Source organism: Octopus bimaculoides, chromosome 18 (genome assembly GCF_046866305.1).
Source record: "Octopus bimaculoides isolate indiv1 chromosome 18, ASM4686630v1, whole genome shotgun sequence".
NCBI lineage: Eukaryota > Metazoa > Mollusca > Cephalopoda > Octopoda > Octopodidae > Octopus > Octopus bimaculoides.
Genome location: NC_142945.1, coordinates 45,052,743 through 45,067,742, shown reverse-complemented (window position 1 = coordinate 45,067,742; position 15,000 = coordinate 45,052,743). Strand labels below are relative to the sequence as shown.

The 15,000-nt window shown below is 35.1% G+C and overlaps 1 long non-coding RNA gene across 1 annotated transcript in view; it reads left to right on the top strand.

The window, feature by feature from the left end:
• The first annotated feature begins 1,435 nt into the window (after window positions 1–1,435).
• Window positions 1,436–15,000, top strand: part of LOC128249855 (uncharacterized) — a 40,716-nt gene continuing 27,151 nt past the window's right edge. The window contains exon 1 of the long non-coding RNA XR_008265976.2: window positions 1,436–2,783. This is a non-coding gene — a long non-coding RNA (uncharacterized LOC128249855). The remainder of the gene's footprint in view (window positions 2,784–15,000) is intronic.

Sequence of the window (15,000 nt, the reverse complement as noted above, 5' to 3'; positions counted from 1 at the left end):
AATGTGTGCCTGGGAGAATAAGCACTCACATACACACACACATACATACACAAACATATAGCTTATATGTATGTATTTAGGTTGTTGCTGTTGATGTTTTTGTTGTTGCTGGTTTTGTTGTAGATGCAACTCTTTCCCAGCTTGTGATAAGCCTAATGAAAGCAAATTCTTTAAATGACACTTGAAATCTATCATGATTCCAGCAAAATCTACAAACACAATTTGTGACATTAAACACCATTAGCTGTATATTCATTTATTAGGTTCAGTCATTTGACTGTAGCCATGCTGGAGCACCGCGTTAGTTGAAGAAATCAACCCCAGGACTTATTCTTTGTAAAGCTAGTACATATTCTATCGATCTCTTTTGCCGAACCACCAAGTTACAGTGATGCAGACACGCCACCATCGGCTGTCAAGCGATGGTAGGAGACAAACACAGACCCACAAACACACATGTACATACATACATACACACACACACACACACACACATATATATATATATATATATATACATATATATATACAACAGGCTTCTTTTAGTTTCTGTCTACCAAATCCGCTCACAAGGCTTTGGTTAGCCTGAGACTATAGTAGGAAACTCTTGCCCAAGGTGCCACACAGTGGGACTGAACCCGGAACCATGTGATTGGTAAGCAAGCTACTTACCACACAGCCAAATCATTCATATATGTAGACAGAGATATACATAGGTGCACACTGCAAATACTTTGGTACCTCACACTGGAGCTTACTATATAAGTGTGTGTGTGTGTGTGTGTGTGTGAGTATGTGTCACATGAGTGCACCTGACAAAACGCTTAGTGTCATTTCTTCTGCCCCTTTACGTTCTGGGTTCAAATACTGCCAAGGTCAATTTAGCCTTTCTTCTTGCAGTCAAATACTGGAGTTGATGTAATCATCGACTTGCACCCTCTCCTCAAAGTTTTTGGTCTTGTTCAAAACTTTGAATGAATTTTACACTCACTCAAACACACACACACACACACACATATAGATAGATATACATATATTTATATATATATTTACATATATATATATATATATATATATATATATATATATATATATATATATATTGGAAGGTTTGGAGGTGATGTACAGGAATTATATTATAGAAAAAAATTTAAGGTACTCAGAAATCTGGATGGTTGTACATTTACAGATTTTTATTAATGTCACATATTTTATAAATATAGCGCTTTTCACCTAATCGCGTAGGATTTTCAAATTGTTTTGATTTCACCTTGCAGTGCGGTCTCTTTATATAGTTTTATTGAGTGTATGCATATATATATATATATATATATATATATATAAGCAATAATAAATCTCTGAACGAGGTATAAACAATAGCTGCACGACAACGAAGTATATTCGCCACTTAAATGTGGCTAACCACTAAGGGTGGAAGCTTGTAGCCCCAGGAGAACACCTCCTCTAGCTGGCTATTGACACACTTTCTGTATATATATGAGAGAGAGAGAGAGAGAGAGATACATATATGATTACACACACGCACGCACACATGCATGCATGCAATTTTTGTCGCTGCCATGATCTTAACAGTGTGGGAGTTGGCTGTAAAACGACCGAAGTCGTTAGAGTAAGAAATGAATTGCAGAAAGTCAGAGAGTTTCCTCCCCTGTTGTCAATCATCGTTTTCCTGCAGTAAGCCGTGTGCAAGAAGTATGTGTCTTAAATGTGATGTTGCTTGAAAGAGAGATATTAGATACTGAAGAGAGAAGGTTTGTGGATGATAGCGAGTAAAGAATCAAATATGATCGTTTGGATATGTTATGTTAATTTGCGTCAGTGAGAATACACAAAAGAGCTGAGTGAGCGGTTTATTATGGAAGACAGAAGCTGACGCATAAAGTTTGAGTGAAGGGTTTACTATGGAAGGCAGTAGCTGACGCATAAAGTTTGAATGAGAGTTAAGGCGTAATGTGTGATGTGAGGTTTAAGATTTAGAATTTTGAATATCTGTGATGGTTGGCAAGAGGAAACAAACATAATCTACTGTATTTTTAATGTTATAGGGCATAAGAGGCTGAATAAACATCTGTGAGATTAAACAAACAGGTGGGCATTAAAGATGTCTGCTGAAGTGTGTACTGGGGAAAGCGATATAACGAAACTAGGATGGATGTGTCACAGGAATGGATGATGCTTGCTGAGTTGAAAAGGAAGCAGTTGAATGATGTAGTTTATGTGTGTTGGAAGGACGATGGAGAGAATCATAGAATCTGAAGTTGTTGATCGCGGAGAACAGACAGAAGAGCAAGAAAAGCTCCACAAGGCTCCGGCAGGGGATTGTGGCGAACCTTGCTGTACTCTTTCACCACAACTTTCTCTCAATCTTTCTCCCTGTTTCTGTTGTGCCTGTAATTCAAAGGGTCAGCCTTGTCACACACTGTGTCACGCTGAATATCCCCCGAGAACTACGTTAAGGGTACACGTGTCTGTGGAGTGCTCAGCCACTTGCACGTTAATTTCACGAGCAGGCTGTTCCGTTGATCGGATCGACTGGAACCCTCGACGTCGTAAGCGACGGAGGGCCAACAACAACAACGAATAATGATAAGTTTAATGATAATAATAATACAGTAGAAGCTCACAAGTCACGCAGCTTAAATCTATGTCTCCGTCTGGACCATTAATGCATAAACCAAGGCGGGAACCTCAAGCTAGAAATTATCAAATCTACTGCAAGACACAAATTTAAAATCAGGACACATTGGATAATCTACTCCTAGGTACGTCATGCTCAATCAAATGATGTTATTGTCATGATGGGACGCATTTGATTATGGGTCTACGGAGAGCTAATTAATCCCTTATCTAGTTCAACGATTGTTGGGTCTTGCACGAAGCTGTGACCGTGGTCTCAAGATAAGTTCCTTTCTTTATTAATATTGTTGACAGATTCCCTGAAAAATGGTCGCGGTTGAAGTTATTCGACCTCTAAGATATTAAAGATAATTCTAAACCCAAATTGAGGTTAAATAATGCAACAACAATAAATTAAATAGATTATGAAACAAAAATAAGATTCTAAACACAATTATATTGATATATATATTTCAACAGGATACAAGAACCTTTGTAAATAAAATGTGAAAGTCTGAGAGGTGATGATAATCATGCGTTTCCTATAGACGTTTATAAAAGAAATTAAAAGAACCGTTATATATTAAGAGTTTCTGAAAGCGATGAAAATGTATGATCAAAGGGAAACAACTCTACCATGAAAATGCTCGTTATTTTCTCCTGAAATGATTTATGATAATAAATTCACAGCATCCCCTAATCCACTGCTTTCCTCCCAACGCCTCTTTTTTTCTCTACCGTCCCCACTCCTGCCACTGCCTTAGGCACCACGCCCACCTGGACCGTCTCAATGCCCGCCAGGGGGCGGTAGTGCCCACTTTGAGAACCTATGCCTTAGATCCACCATGGCATCTGATCTGGCTTTTTAAACCAGACGATATATTGAAAAGACACCCACTTAGATTGCATATACGATCTGGTCCACCATTAGCTGCAGTTCAGTTCTGATCTTTGTGGAGCTTGAAATGTCTTTTCAGACCTCTGTTAAATTTGCAGACCTTATGGCATACATGTCAATGAAATTGTATATACTAAAACCAGTAAATGTGTTTGATATTATTATAGTGCTCCTAAGGTGGCAAACTGGCAGAAACGTTAGCACGCTGAGCGAAATGCTTAGCGGCATTTCATCTGTCTTTACGTTCTGAGTTTAAATTCCGCTGAGGTTAACTTTGCCTTTTATCCATTTGGAGTCAATAAATTAAGTACCAGTTGCATACTGGAGTCGATATAACCGACTGGCGCCCTCCCCACAAATTTTGGGCGTTGTGCATTGAGTAAAAAAGATTATCATATTGTTCCTCTATTGTTTTTAGTAATTTTCGATAGAGGAGTGACAAAGACTTTGGACCACCGTATACACATAGACATACAAAAATACTCTGCTGATATTGTTTAAATTCCAGTCAAGGAGCGTTGAATCTCGGTTAGAAACTGGCTCTTTGTCTACTGGGAAGAAATCTGGGGATAAAACTAAATGACAACATATGTGCATAGATACGTGTACGTATGTGAAATTTGTATGTATGTGCGATTCCATGTATGTACATTTGTGTGTTGGTGTGAATATATATATATATATATATATATATATAGACTTATATATATAGAGAGAGAGAAAAATGAAAAATAAGGCACAACCCCACTATTTACTCACTTTTATATATATATATATATATATATATATGAGTGCGTGAGTGTATATGGTGAAAGAAGTATGGAGGATAAAAGACAAAAGTTATTAAGCATAATTTCGTTTTGTAAGCATTGAACATTGAATAGAACAAATCAAAGACTGTAAATTGTTTAATTATATATAATAATAATAATTAGTCATAATACGTTACTTAATTATCTCTCTATTAAATTCAATGAAATTAATGAAAAATAAAACCATTAAACCAAAAAAAAAAAAAAAAAATTATGAATATAAAGTTAATATTTGTAAAACAAATCACTATTCTTCATATCTATGTTTTTCTTTTTTGCTATCATTTAACCCACAACGCTATCAGTTATAAAGAAGCAAAGAACGAGATTGAGTGACTATCATGCATTACCTTGGGGTTCATTATATGCTGCACGGACTTAAGCTTTTAAACGTAATCCTTCCATCGTTCACCAGTTGAACAATAACACTAACCTAATAGTATGGTCAACGGGAAGTAATTCTCGATAAAAGAGTTTCAAGGGAAACAACTCTTCCTGGTTAAAATTTTAAAGTACAATACGTTATTTTCAAATTATGCAGATTTTTCTAAGACCGATGACGGGGGAAACGATTTTTCAATATCTAGTTACGTCCCTTCATGTTCTGAGAACGAAATTCTTTTCTTCCACATTTCGGGTCTTTATACATCTACTAGAGATTAATATTTTTCAAGTAAACAATATAGAAAACTATTACAAGCAATTTTGTAAACATTTTATTTATTCTGGAAGAGCATAGAATCAGACTCAGGAAGTTGGAATTATATGAATAATACAGAATATTCTTATATTCTTGATCTAGCAAAACATCCACAAAATAAAAGAGAGGATAAGACAAGTATGTAAACCCATATACATTTAAACCCATATACAAACTAAACAATACAATAAATTACAATATCATGTAAGCAGGTCATAGACGTACATAGGCCCTCTAACAGATACAGTGAAGCCTCAGTGACCAGGATATAAAAGTACAATGAATGACTTTTTTTGTTCCCATAACATATAATGTTATTACAAAATAGAAGTAAATTTAACAGTGCATGCATGCTTTTACTGTTTATAATGACACTATCTCAACGTAGTTACTTTATTGAATTCAAACATACAATAACCTTCACGGACAGATAAATGCATACATAAATATGTTGACAGATATATATATATATATGTATATATATATATATATGTGTGTGTGTGTATAGATAGCTATAGGCGTAGGAGTGGCTGTGTGGTAAGTAGCTTGCTTACCAACCACATGGTTCCGGGTTCAGTCCCATTGCATGGCACCTTGGGCAAGTGTCTTCTACTATAGCCTCAGGCTGACCAAAGCCTTGTGAGTAGATTTAGTAGACGGAAACCAAAAGAAGCCCATCGTATATATGTATATATATATATATATATATATATATATATGTGTGTGTGTGTGTGTATATGTTTGTCCCTCCAACATCGCTTGACAACCAATGCTGGTGTGTTTACGTCCCCGTAACTTAGCGGTTTGGCAAAAGAGACCGCTAGAATAAGTACTAGGCTTACAAAGAATAAGTCCTGGGGTCGATTTGCTTGACTAAAATGACTGAAACAAGTAAAAGAGTAGCTGTCTATCTATCTATCTATCTCTCTCTCTCTCTCTCTCTCTCTCTCTATATATATATATATATATATATATATATATATATATATATATATATATATATATATATATATATATATATATATATAAGCACATGCACAGAGATGTCATAATATACATACATATCTATAGGAACACATTAGAATTTTACACTTGCATGTAAATATTAGAACATTTTCTTTTTGTTTGTAGTCCTAAGAGATTCAACAGCTATAACTAAAAAGAATTCTCAGTCTGCTTCATGGTTCATGTGGACAAATTGGAAAAGGGAAGATGGTAAGGGAAATATGTTGGAACAACCTCTTTGACTCCCAGGGCTCTTGCACTTACAGGTAGCCATCTCTGCTCAGACAGCTGTAAGCAGGGATGCAGTCAACATTAATATGAGATAACTACATTTAGGTATAATTCTTTTCTACTCTAGGCACAACGCCTGAGATTTTTTGGGAAGAGGACAGTCAATTAGATCGATGACAGCACCCAACTGGTACTTAATTTATTGAGTCTGAAAGGATGAAAGACAAAGTCAACATCAGCAGAATTTGAACTCAGAATGTAAAGACAGACGAAGTACCACTAAGCATTTTGTCCAGCATGCTAACGTTTTTGCCAGCTTGCCATATGAGTATTATTACACCACTGTAAGGCAGCAATCTGGCAGAACCAGTAGCATGCTGGGCAAAATGCTTAGCAGCACTTTGTCCATATCTACGTTCTGAGTTCAAATTCCACTATGGTTAGCTTTGCCTTTCATCCTTTCAGGGTCGATAAATTAAGTACCAGTGAAACACTGGGGTTTATGTGATCAATTTACTCACTCACCCAAAATTTCAGGCCTCATGCCTTTAGCAGAAAGTGTTGTACCACTGAAGACTGGGTCTTTTGATTCTTTTGAATCACATTTCTTGGCATGTGAAGAAACAGTTTGAGTGAGTGGTTAGGGTTAGGGTTGTCTCAGTCACAAAGAATGGTACGATGATTTAAATTAAGAGAAATGGCCCAAACTGGCAACCCAAAATCTTATTATCTTAAAATCATAAATACAGAATTCCATGTGTTTTCCATCCATTACCACTTTACAATTTGGTTACTAATAATACTATTAGAGAAACAAACAATTATTTGGTAGAAATCCTGCCAGCTCACTGTTTTTTCCCAGGTAAATATTATAAGTGCAGTAAATATCTATAGATAATTATACACAGCTCTAAAAACGTGAAACACTGCTGCACTGTTGAAGACTGGGTCTTTTGATTCTCTTCAATCACATTTCAAAACATGTGAAGAAACATTTCGAGTGAGTGGTGTAAACTGTCTCAGTCAGAAAGAATGGTACGATGATTTAAATTAAGAGAAATGGCCCAAACTAGCAATCCAAAATCTTATCTTAGAATCATAAATAAAGAATTCCTTGTGCTTTCCACCCACTATCACTCTATAATTTAGGTGCTGACCATACTATTATAGAAACAGGTAATAATTTGGTGGAATTTATCTCTTAGCTTTAAGATAATATATTTCTATTGTGTTAACTAGTATTGATATTTCTATTGTGTTAACTAGTATTGACATTTCTGTTGAGTTGATGAGATAAATGTTAAGGAGCTGAAAAATATGTGGCATCATTAGAGTTTGGATAGTAACGAGATATTGTTAAAGATTATAAAGAGCAACTGGGAAAATTAATTGTGAAAGTCGTTTTATTTTGTGTACTGAAATACTTATCATATGGAAGGGGATTCGACAGATTTAAATCAAAAGGTAAAGGTCACAGTTGGATCTAGCATATTTAATTGTGTGCACACCTGCATGCACAGATACACATGTATGTACATGCACACATACACACATACACATATACATACACACACAAATGTGCTCAGTGATTTTGTGAATTGATGTGAAACTGTGTCTTATTGCTTAATATTGATATTATTGATGTGCATGTATATAATGGTTATAGGGTGTAATATAATTTGTGGGTCCTATGGTATATGTTTGCGTATAATACATTGTGTGTGTGTGTGGAGGGGGTTGGGTATTTGTGTGCATAAATGGTAGTTTGTGCATGTTTATACATGGCATGTGTATGGAGGATTTTGACAAGTAGCAATCCTTTTTAAGTGAGCATGCGTGACGATGATGATGATGAGGATGATGATGATGAGGCTGTATAACAATTACTCATCTATCAATGTAATTGTTTTGCAACTGGTGTGTGTGTTTGCCCCACCACTATTTGACAACCAGTGTTTGTTTGTTTACATCCCTGTTACCTAACAGTTTGGTATAAAGAGACTGATAACATAAATACCAGGCTGGCACCATATTGTTCGACTTAGCCCTTAAAAGCCGTGCCCCAGCATGGCCAGAGTCCAAACAGTTCAACAAGTAAAAGGTAAAAGATAGAAGTCAAAAGAGACCTGACCATTGAAATGTTTGTGTTTCTAACACATGTACAGACCCCATATGTTGGTTGTTGCATTAGGGTGCGTCGCCTCCCCCAATGCCACCATATTTCAAGCAGGGGTATAACTAATGTTTTCCATTAAGATTTGTGATTAAATTAATGAGCAAGTTTAATATCTATAATGAATTTTTCATTTTCGATGGGTGTGCAGCACAAACCTGGCACACCTGGGGTATGCACCTCTGTCAGACACCCTTACTCTTTTATTTGTTTCAGTCATTTGACTGCGGCCATACTGGAGCACCGCCTTTAGTCGAACAAATCGATCCCTCTAAGTTGTGGGAACGTAAGCATACCAGCATCAGTTGTCAAGTGATGGCGGGGGGGGGGGGGGTGCAAACACAGACACACAAACACACACACACATATATACATATATTTATATACGGCAGGCTTCTTTCAGTTTCCGTCTACCAAATCCACTCACAAGGCTTTGGTCTGCCTGAGGCTATAACAGAAGATACTTGCTCAAGATGCCATGCAGTGCGACTGAACTCAGATCCATGGGGTATGGAAGCAAGCTTCTTACCCCATAGTCCTGTCTGCACCTATGAGGTATGAGGAGGTTTAATTTTCTGTAATAGAATATACAGACAAGTTTATATTTAGTGCACTCATTGTATGCCGTCCAAGACTGTTTTACTCATGGTGAATGTGGCTGCACTTTTAGCCATTGTGCAGGCCATGTCGCCAGTCAACATTCTATATAACAATATGTCTGGTTTAAACCCTTTAACTGTAAAACTAAATTTAATAGTTATTCCAGGAATGATGTGAAATATCTACCACCAAAAAAATACATTTGCTAATTTCTGCAAGTCACGTTGCCACAATACACTTGAAATATCTCAACAAACAATGGTATCAAACATAACATTTCTTCAACAAAAGGCAGACTGGTATATAAAACTGCTTTCTACTGTTAAGAGGCAATGAAATTTTGAGTGAATATATCTGATTTCTGTTGCATAAAAATCAAAAGAGTTTACCAAAAATATTATGCACAACACACACATATACACACACGCATACATTGTATTTATCATTGTATTGAGAAATTTTGGCGGCTTATTGTTAAATTTTGTTCTGTTGTATTGAAATATTCAATGTAACGAATTTATATAATAAGATTTTGTTTTTTTTTTAGCACTGTTCCGTTATGCTTATGGCAGGGGATTGAAGCAAATTTTGCTATATCAAAAAAATTCATTATATTGGTATTCATTATAATGGAATTTCATGTGTGTGCATGTGCGCACGTGCACACACACACACACACATACTAACTTAGCTACATGCACATCCACATACAAAGAATGTCCCAGCTTGATCAATACTTTGTCAGTAAATTAGGAAAGAAAGTTAGAATCTATGTAGAAGTCCATTCCTTTTGTATATATATATATATATATATATATATATATATATATATACATACATATATATATATATATATATATTTATATATATATATATATATATATATATATATATATATATATATATATCATTGTTGTTTTAACATTCACTTTTCTATGCCTGCATGGGTTAGATGGAATTTTTTGAAAAAAAAAAAAAAACAGAATTTCTATGGCTGGATGCTCTTCTTGTCACCAACCCTTATCTGTTTCTAAGTATGGTAATATTGCCCCATTGCTGAATATGTTTTTGTGGGCACAAAATGAATGATGCTGATTGTATGACAGCAACACTTATTTACAGCTATTGTGCAATGTCAAGACAATGAGAAACAAATACAAGCACACGCACAAACACACACACACACACACACACACACACACACAAATACATACACATGTGTGTGTGTGTGTGTGCGTGTGTATCGTGGCATTTGTGTTTGTTCCTCACTCAGTGCTTGACAACTGGGTTGGTTTGTTTAAGTACCCTGCACTTTAGTGGCTCAGTGAAAGCGACCAATTAAATTTCAAAGTATATAATATATAAATATATAATTTAGAGAAAAGAACCAATAATAAATATTATTATTATTTTATGATTTTTATTTTGTATTTTATTATAATTCTTTTTAGTATATTTACTTATTAATTTTTCTATATGTGACTGTGGATTTTCATGGATGAATTCATAAACTTTGGTTCTTTTCTCTAAATTATATATATGTATGTATATATATATATATATATATATATATATATATATATATAGGGTGCAGTGAATAAACTGTCATCTAAATTACGCAAAAATGAAAATAACACAAACACCTCATTTTAACAGATATATTTACCAAAATTACATTAAAATATCTTGAAATACTAAAGAGTAAATTTATTCAATAAAATCGCCATTGGCTTCAACCACAGCCTCCAGACGACTTTGGAATCTCCTACATCTCTTCTGGACGGTCTCCTTGTTTAAGTTAGTGAATGCTGCCATAATCCTTGCCTTCAGTTCAACTTTGGTGTTACAAGGAGATTTGTTGGTCTTTCACTCAACTGTACCCCACACATAATAATCAAGGGGGTTGCAGTCTGTGGAGTTAGGTGGCCAGATGTTTGAGGGGATGAAGTCACAAAAATTATCTGACAGCCATGACTGGGCTCTCCTGCTCGTGTGGCATGGTGTAGAGTCCTGTTACCAGACATAGGGTCTCCCAGCACCAACCCTCTTGACCCAGGTCAGCACTACCTCCTCCAAGCACTTGATGTAGGCCTCTGTGTCGAGTTTGAGGATGTGTGGGAATATGGGAGATTCAGTGGGAAACAGAATATGACAAGGTTGGCCCTTTGTAATACAGGTGCAACTCATTTTTGCCAGCTGAGTGGACTGGAGCAACATGAAATAAAGTGTCTTGCTCAGATGCATGTACTCTTAATATTAAGAGTACATGCATCTGGAGTCATCAATCACTTGCATGTTAATGTCACGAGGAAGCTGTTCTGTCAATCGGATCAACTGGATCCCTCATCGTCATAACTAATAGAGTACCAGTGATACCTTGGATACTGTGTGGACTGAATCCCCACTGACAAACCACTCGTATGTCATTATGGTTAATAGGCACAGGAGTGGCTGTGTTGTAAGTAGCTTGTTTCCCAACCACAAAGTTCCAGGTTCAGTCCCACTGCATGGCATGATGGGCAAGTGTCTTCTGCTATAGCCTCGGTCTGACCAAAGCCTTGTGAGTGGATTTGATAGATGGAAACTGAAAGAAGCCCGTCGTATACATATATATATATATATATATATATATATATATATATATACATACACACACCCCCACGTGTGTTGTGTGTGTGTCTATATATGTTTGCGTGTGTGTTCATCCTCTACTATTGCTTGACAACCGATGTTGGTGTTTTTACATCACCGTAACTTAGCGGTTCAGGAAAAGAGACTAATGGAATAAGTACTAGGCCTTACAAAAAAAAAGGTCCTAGGGTCGATTTGCTTGACTAAAAGCCAGTGCTCCAGCATGGCTGCAGTCAAATGACTGAAACACATAAAAAGCCCAAAAGAGTAAATATCAGTGTGTAAATTCTGATTATTCATTTGTTGTGATGTCATATGGTTTTGTCTTTGGCGTATGTTTGTACTTTCCATCAGATGTAGCAATGAAGTGTGCAATCAGTGTTACAACATCTTCTTGTAAAGCATGTGTGAATAAATATATGTAAGTAAGTATGTATGTATGGATATATATATATATATATATATATATATATATATATATATATATATATATATATATAATCAAACAATAAGCAACACGGATTTCAAAAGTTATTGCAGTACGCACGTTTCATGCTACTTCAATTTATTTAAGTAATGTGAGCATTACCTTAAATGCAATATGAAGAGCAATCTTCAGCTGCATGAAAATGTAGAAAATGTAGAAAAAAGACATATTATAAATGTGGCAACATATTAAATCCAAGTGGGAGAGAGCATATATAAAATCCAAATGTGAGGAAGAATATATAAGTCCATCTTGACATAGCGGGGTCTATCAGGCTAGTGCGTACTGCAATCACTTTTGAAATCCGTGTTGCTTATTGTTTGATTTTAATCACCCATCCTTTTGGGATGCGATATTCGGGTGCCTTCGCATAAGTACCATATTCAAACCTTGAATCTATATATATATATATATATATATATATATATATATATATATATATATAAGTATGTATGTATATGTATGTAGCTAGATAGATAAGTGCATATGTGTACTTGCAATATCATTATACATATGTGTATGTGTGTGTGTTTATATATATATATGGATGTAATCACATATATATATATATATATGTGTGTATTATATATAATACATATAATATATGTATATATTTGTATATATGTGTGGGTGTTTGTGCATATATATATATATAAACATATTTACATATTCAACATGATTATATATGAATTTATGATTACATAACAATTTAAGCATCGTAGTTCTCATCGCTCCCCTTTCGTCCTTTCTTTCTTTCTTTCTTTCAGTCCCTTCTCTCTCTCTCTCTCTCTCTCTCTCTCTCTTTCTCTTTCTCCATCTCTAATCATATTGGCCTAAAACAAATCAATCTTACTAAATATTCCAGGAATTAATTCCATTCCTAACTCATTTCATCAATATCAGCTAAAATCATATAAAATTCAATTTTCAGCAAGGATTTGAGAATCCAATTCATAGAAGAAAAAGAATCTGTTTGTATGTTAATCTTTTTTTCTTTCCTTTTTTTTTTTTTGTAATTTTGATGTGTTTTTTTTTGTTTTTGTTTTTGTGTCCTGAGGAATTGTACAATATTTTAGACTTGGAGATGCAAAATAAACCAAAAAATCAACGGAAACAAATTATTAAAGCTGTAAACTTGTTAGTGTTTGTTGTTTTTGTTTTTATTGATCTTGTTTCTATCTTCCTTCAGAGCATTTCCTGAGGGAGGAGGGTTTATGAGAAGAAGGAAAATAGATGACAAAGAACTGGAGAGAAGAGGAGGTGGAGGAGGAGGAGGAGCTGCAAATGTAGAAGGAGTCTTGTAACTTCGAAATTAAATATATGATATCCAGTGAAACTGTTAAAAAAAAAACTGCTGAAAATAATTCTAGATTAACTTCGTCCCTTCTCTCTCGCTCCAAAATAATGGTATGTGTGTGTGGTGGTGGGGGTGGTGAATGAAACTTGATAGAATAAGTAAAAGGCCGTGTTGTTGTTGTTGTTATGATTATGTTTAGAAGAAATATGTCTTCGATAGCAATTTGTAAACTGTGGTTCATCAGCAAGAGAGAAACTTATATATTTAAAAAAACAAAAAAAAATTTCTTTTAAAAATGGTCCTGATCTGAGAAGAAGAAGAAGATGATGATGATGATAAGGAGGAGGAGGATGTGGAAGGAGAAGAAGAAGAAGAACATGATGATGAGGAGGAGGAGGAGGATGTAGAAGAAGAAAAAGAAGATGATGAGGAGGAGGAAGAGGAGGATGTGGAAGAAGAAGAAGAAGATGATGATGATGATGAGGAAGAGGAAGAGGAAGAGGAAGAAGATAATGATGAGAAGGAGGAGGAGGAGGAGGATGTAGAAGAAGATGAGGAGGAGGAGGAGGTGGAGGTTGTAGAAGAAGAAGAAGATGATAAGGAGGAGGATGAAGAAGAAGAAAAAGAAGGAAGAGTAAGAGGAGGAAGCAGAGGAGAAAATAAATTATACTAAGTTTGTGGGTATTTCTTTCAATTATTTCTGAAGAATCATATCAGTCTTTCCGTAGCTCCAGTTAACTACAATTATGTAGGAAATATGTCGAGAAAATTATGGGTAACCTGAAAATACAAACTAGATTGCCGGTAGCTATTGACAAAACTTTTGGCTCACTTCAGTTTTGTAATCAAAGTTCTAAAAATAAGGAAGATATATATATTGATGCTTACTGATAAGAAAACATTTCTGGCTGACTTCAAACTTCAAATATTAGTCTCAAAATATAGCAATGTAATATTCTACCAGTTAGGAAGCTCTTGAATTGTTTCAGACTCCAAGAGTTTAAGAAAGATATAAAATAAAATATAAGCAAGAAAGAAAGGAAGAGATATATAAAAGAAGCGTTTTCTCTTTACTGTCGTCTCTCAGAAGAGAATTGGTAAAAGGAGAAAAACAGGCTTTTCTTTTGAACAAATAGTTTTCATCATACAGACAAATAATTATTTCGGTTAATACAGAAAAAGCTTTGAGCAGTGTCTTTAATGTTTCATGGAGTTTGTCTATTTTAGTTTCATCAAAAAGGTACATCAAACATGCTAAGAATTCAATCAAATATGGTCAACAATTTCATTGAAAATGTCAAACAATTTCGTCAAACATGTTGAACAGTTTCATAGAACATACTGAAACAAGTGTAATGACAGAATTAGAGGAGTCACAAGTAAAATGCCTTGCAATAATTATTTAGCTTCATGTCTTGATATTGATATTCTGAGTTCAAATCCTGGTGAAGTTGACATTGCTTTTCATCATTCCATGGTAGATAAAAGGAATTCCAGTCAAATAACAGATGGCAGCAGGGGTGTCTGTG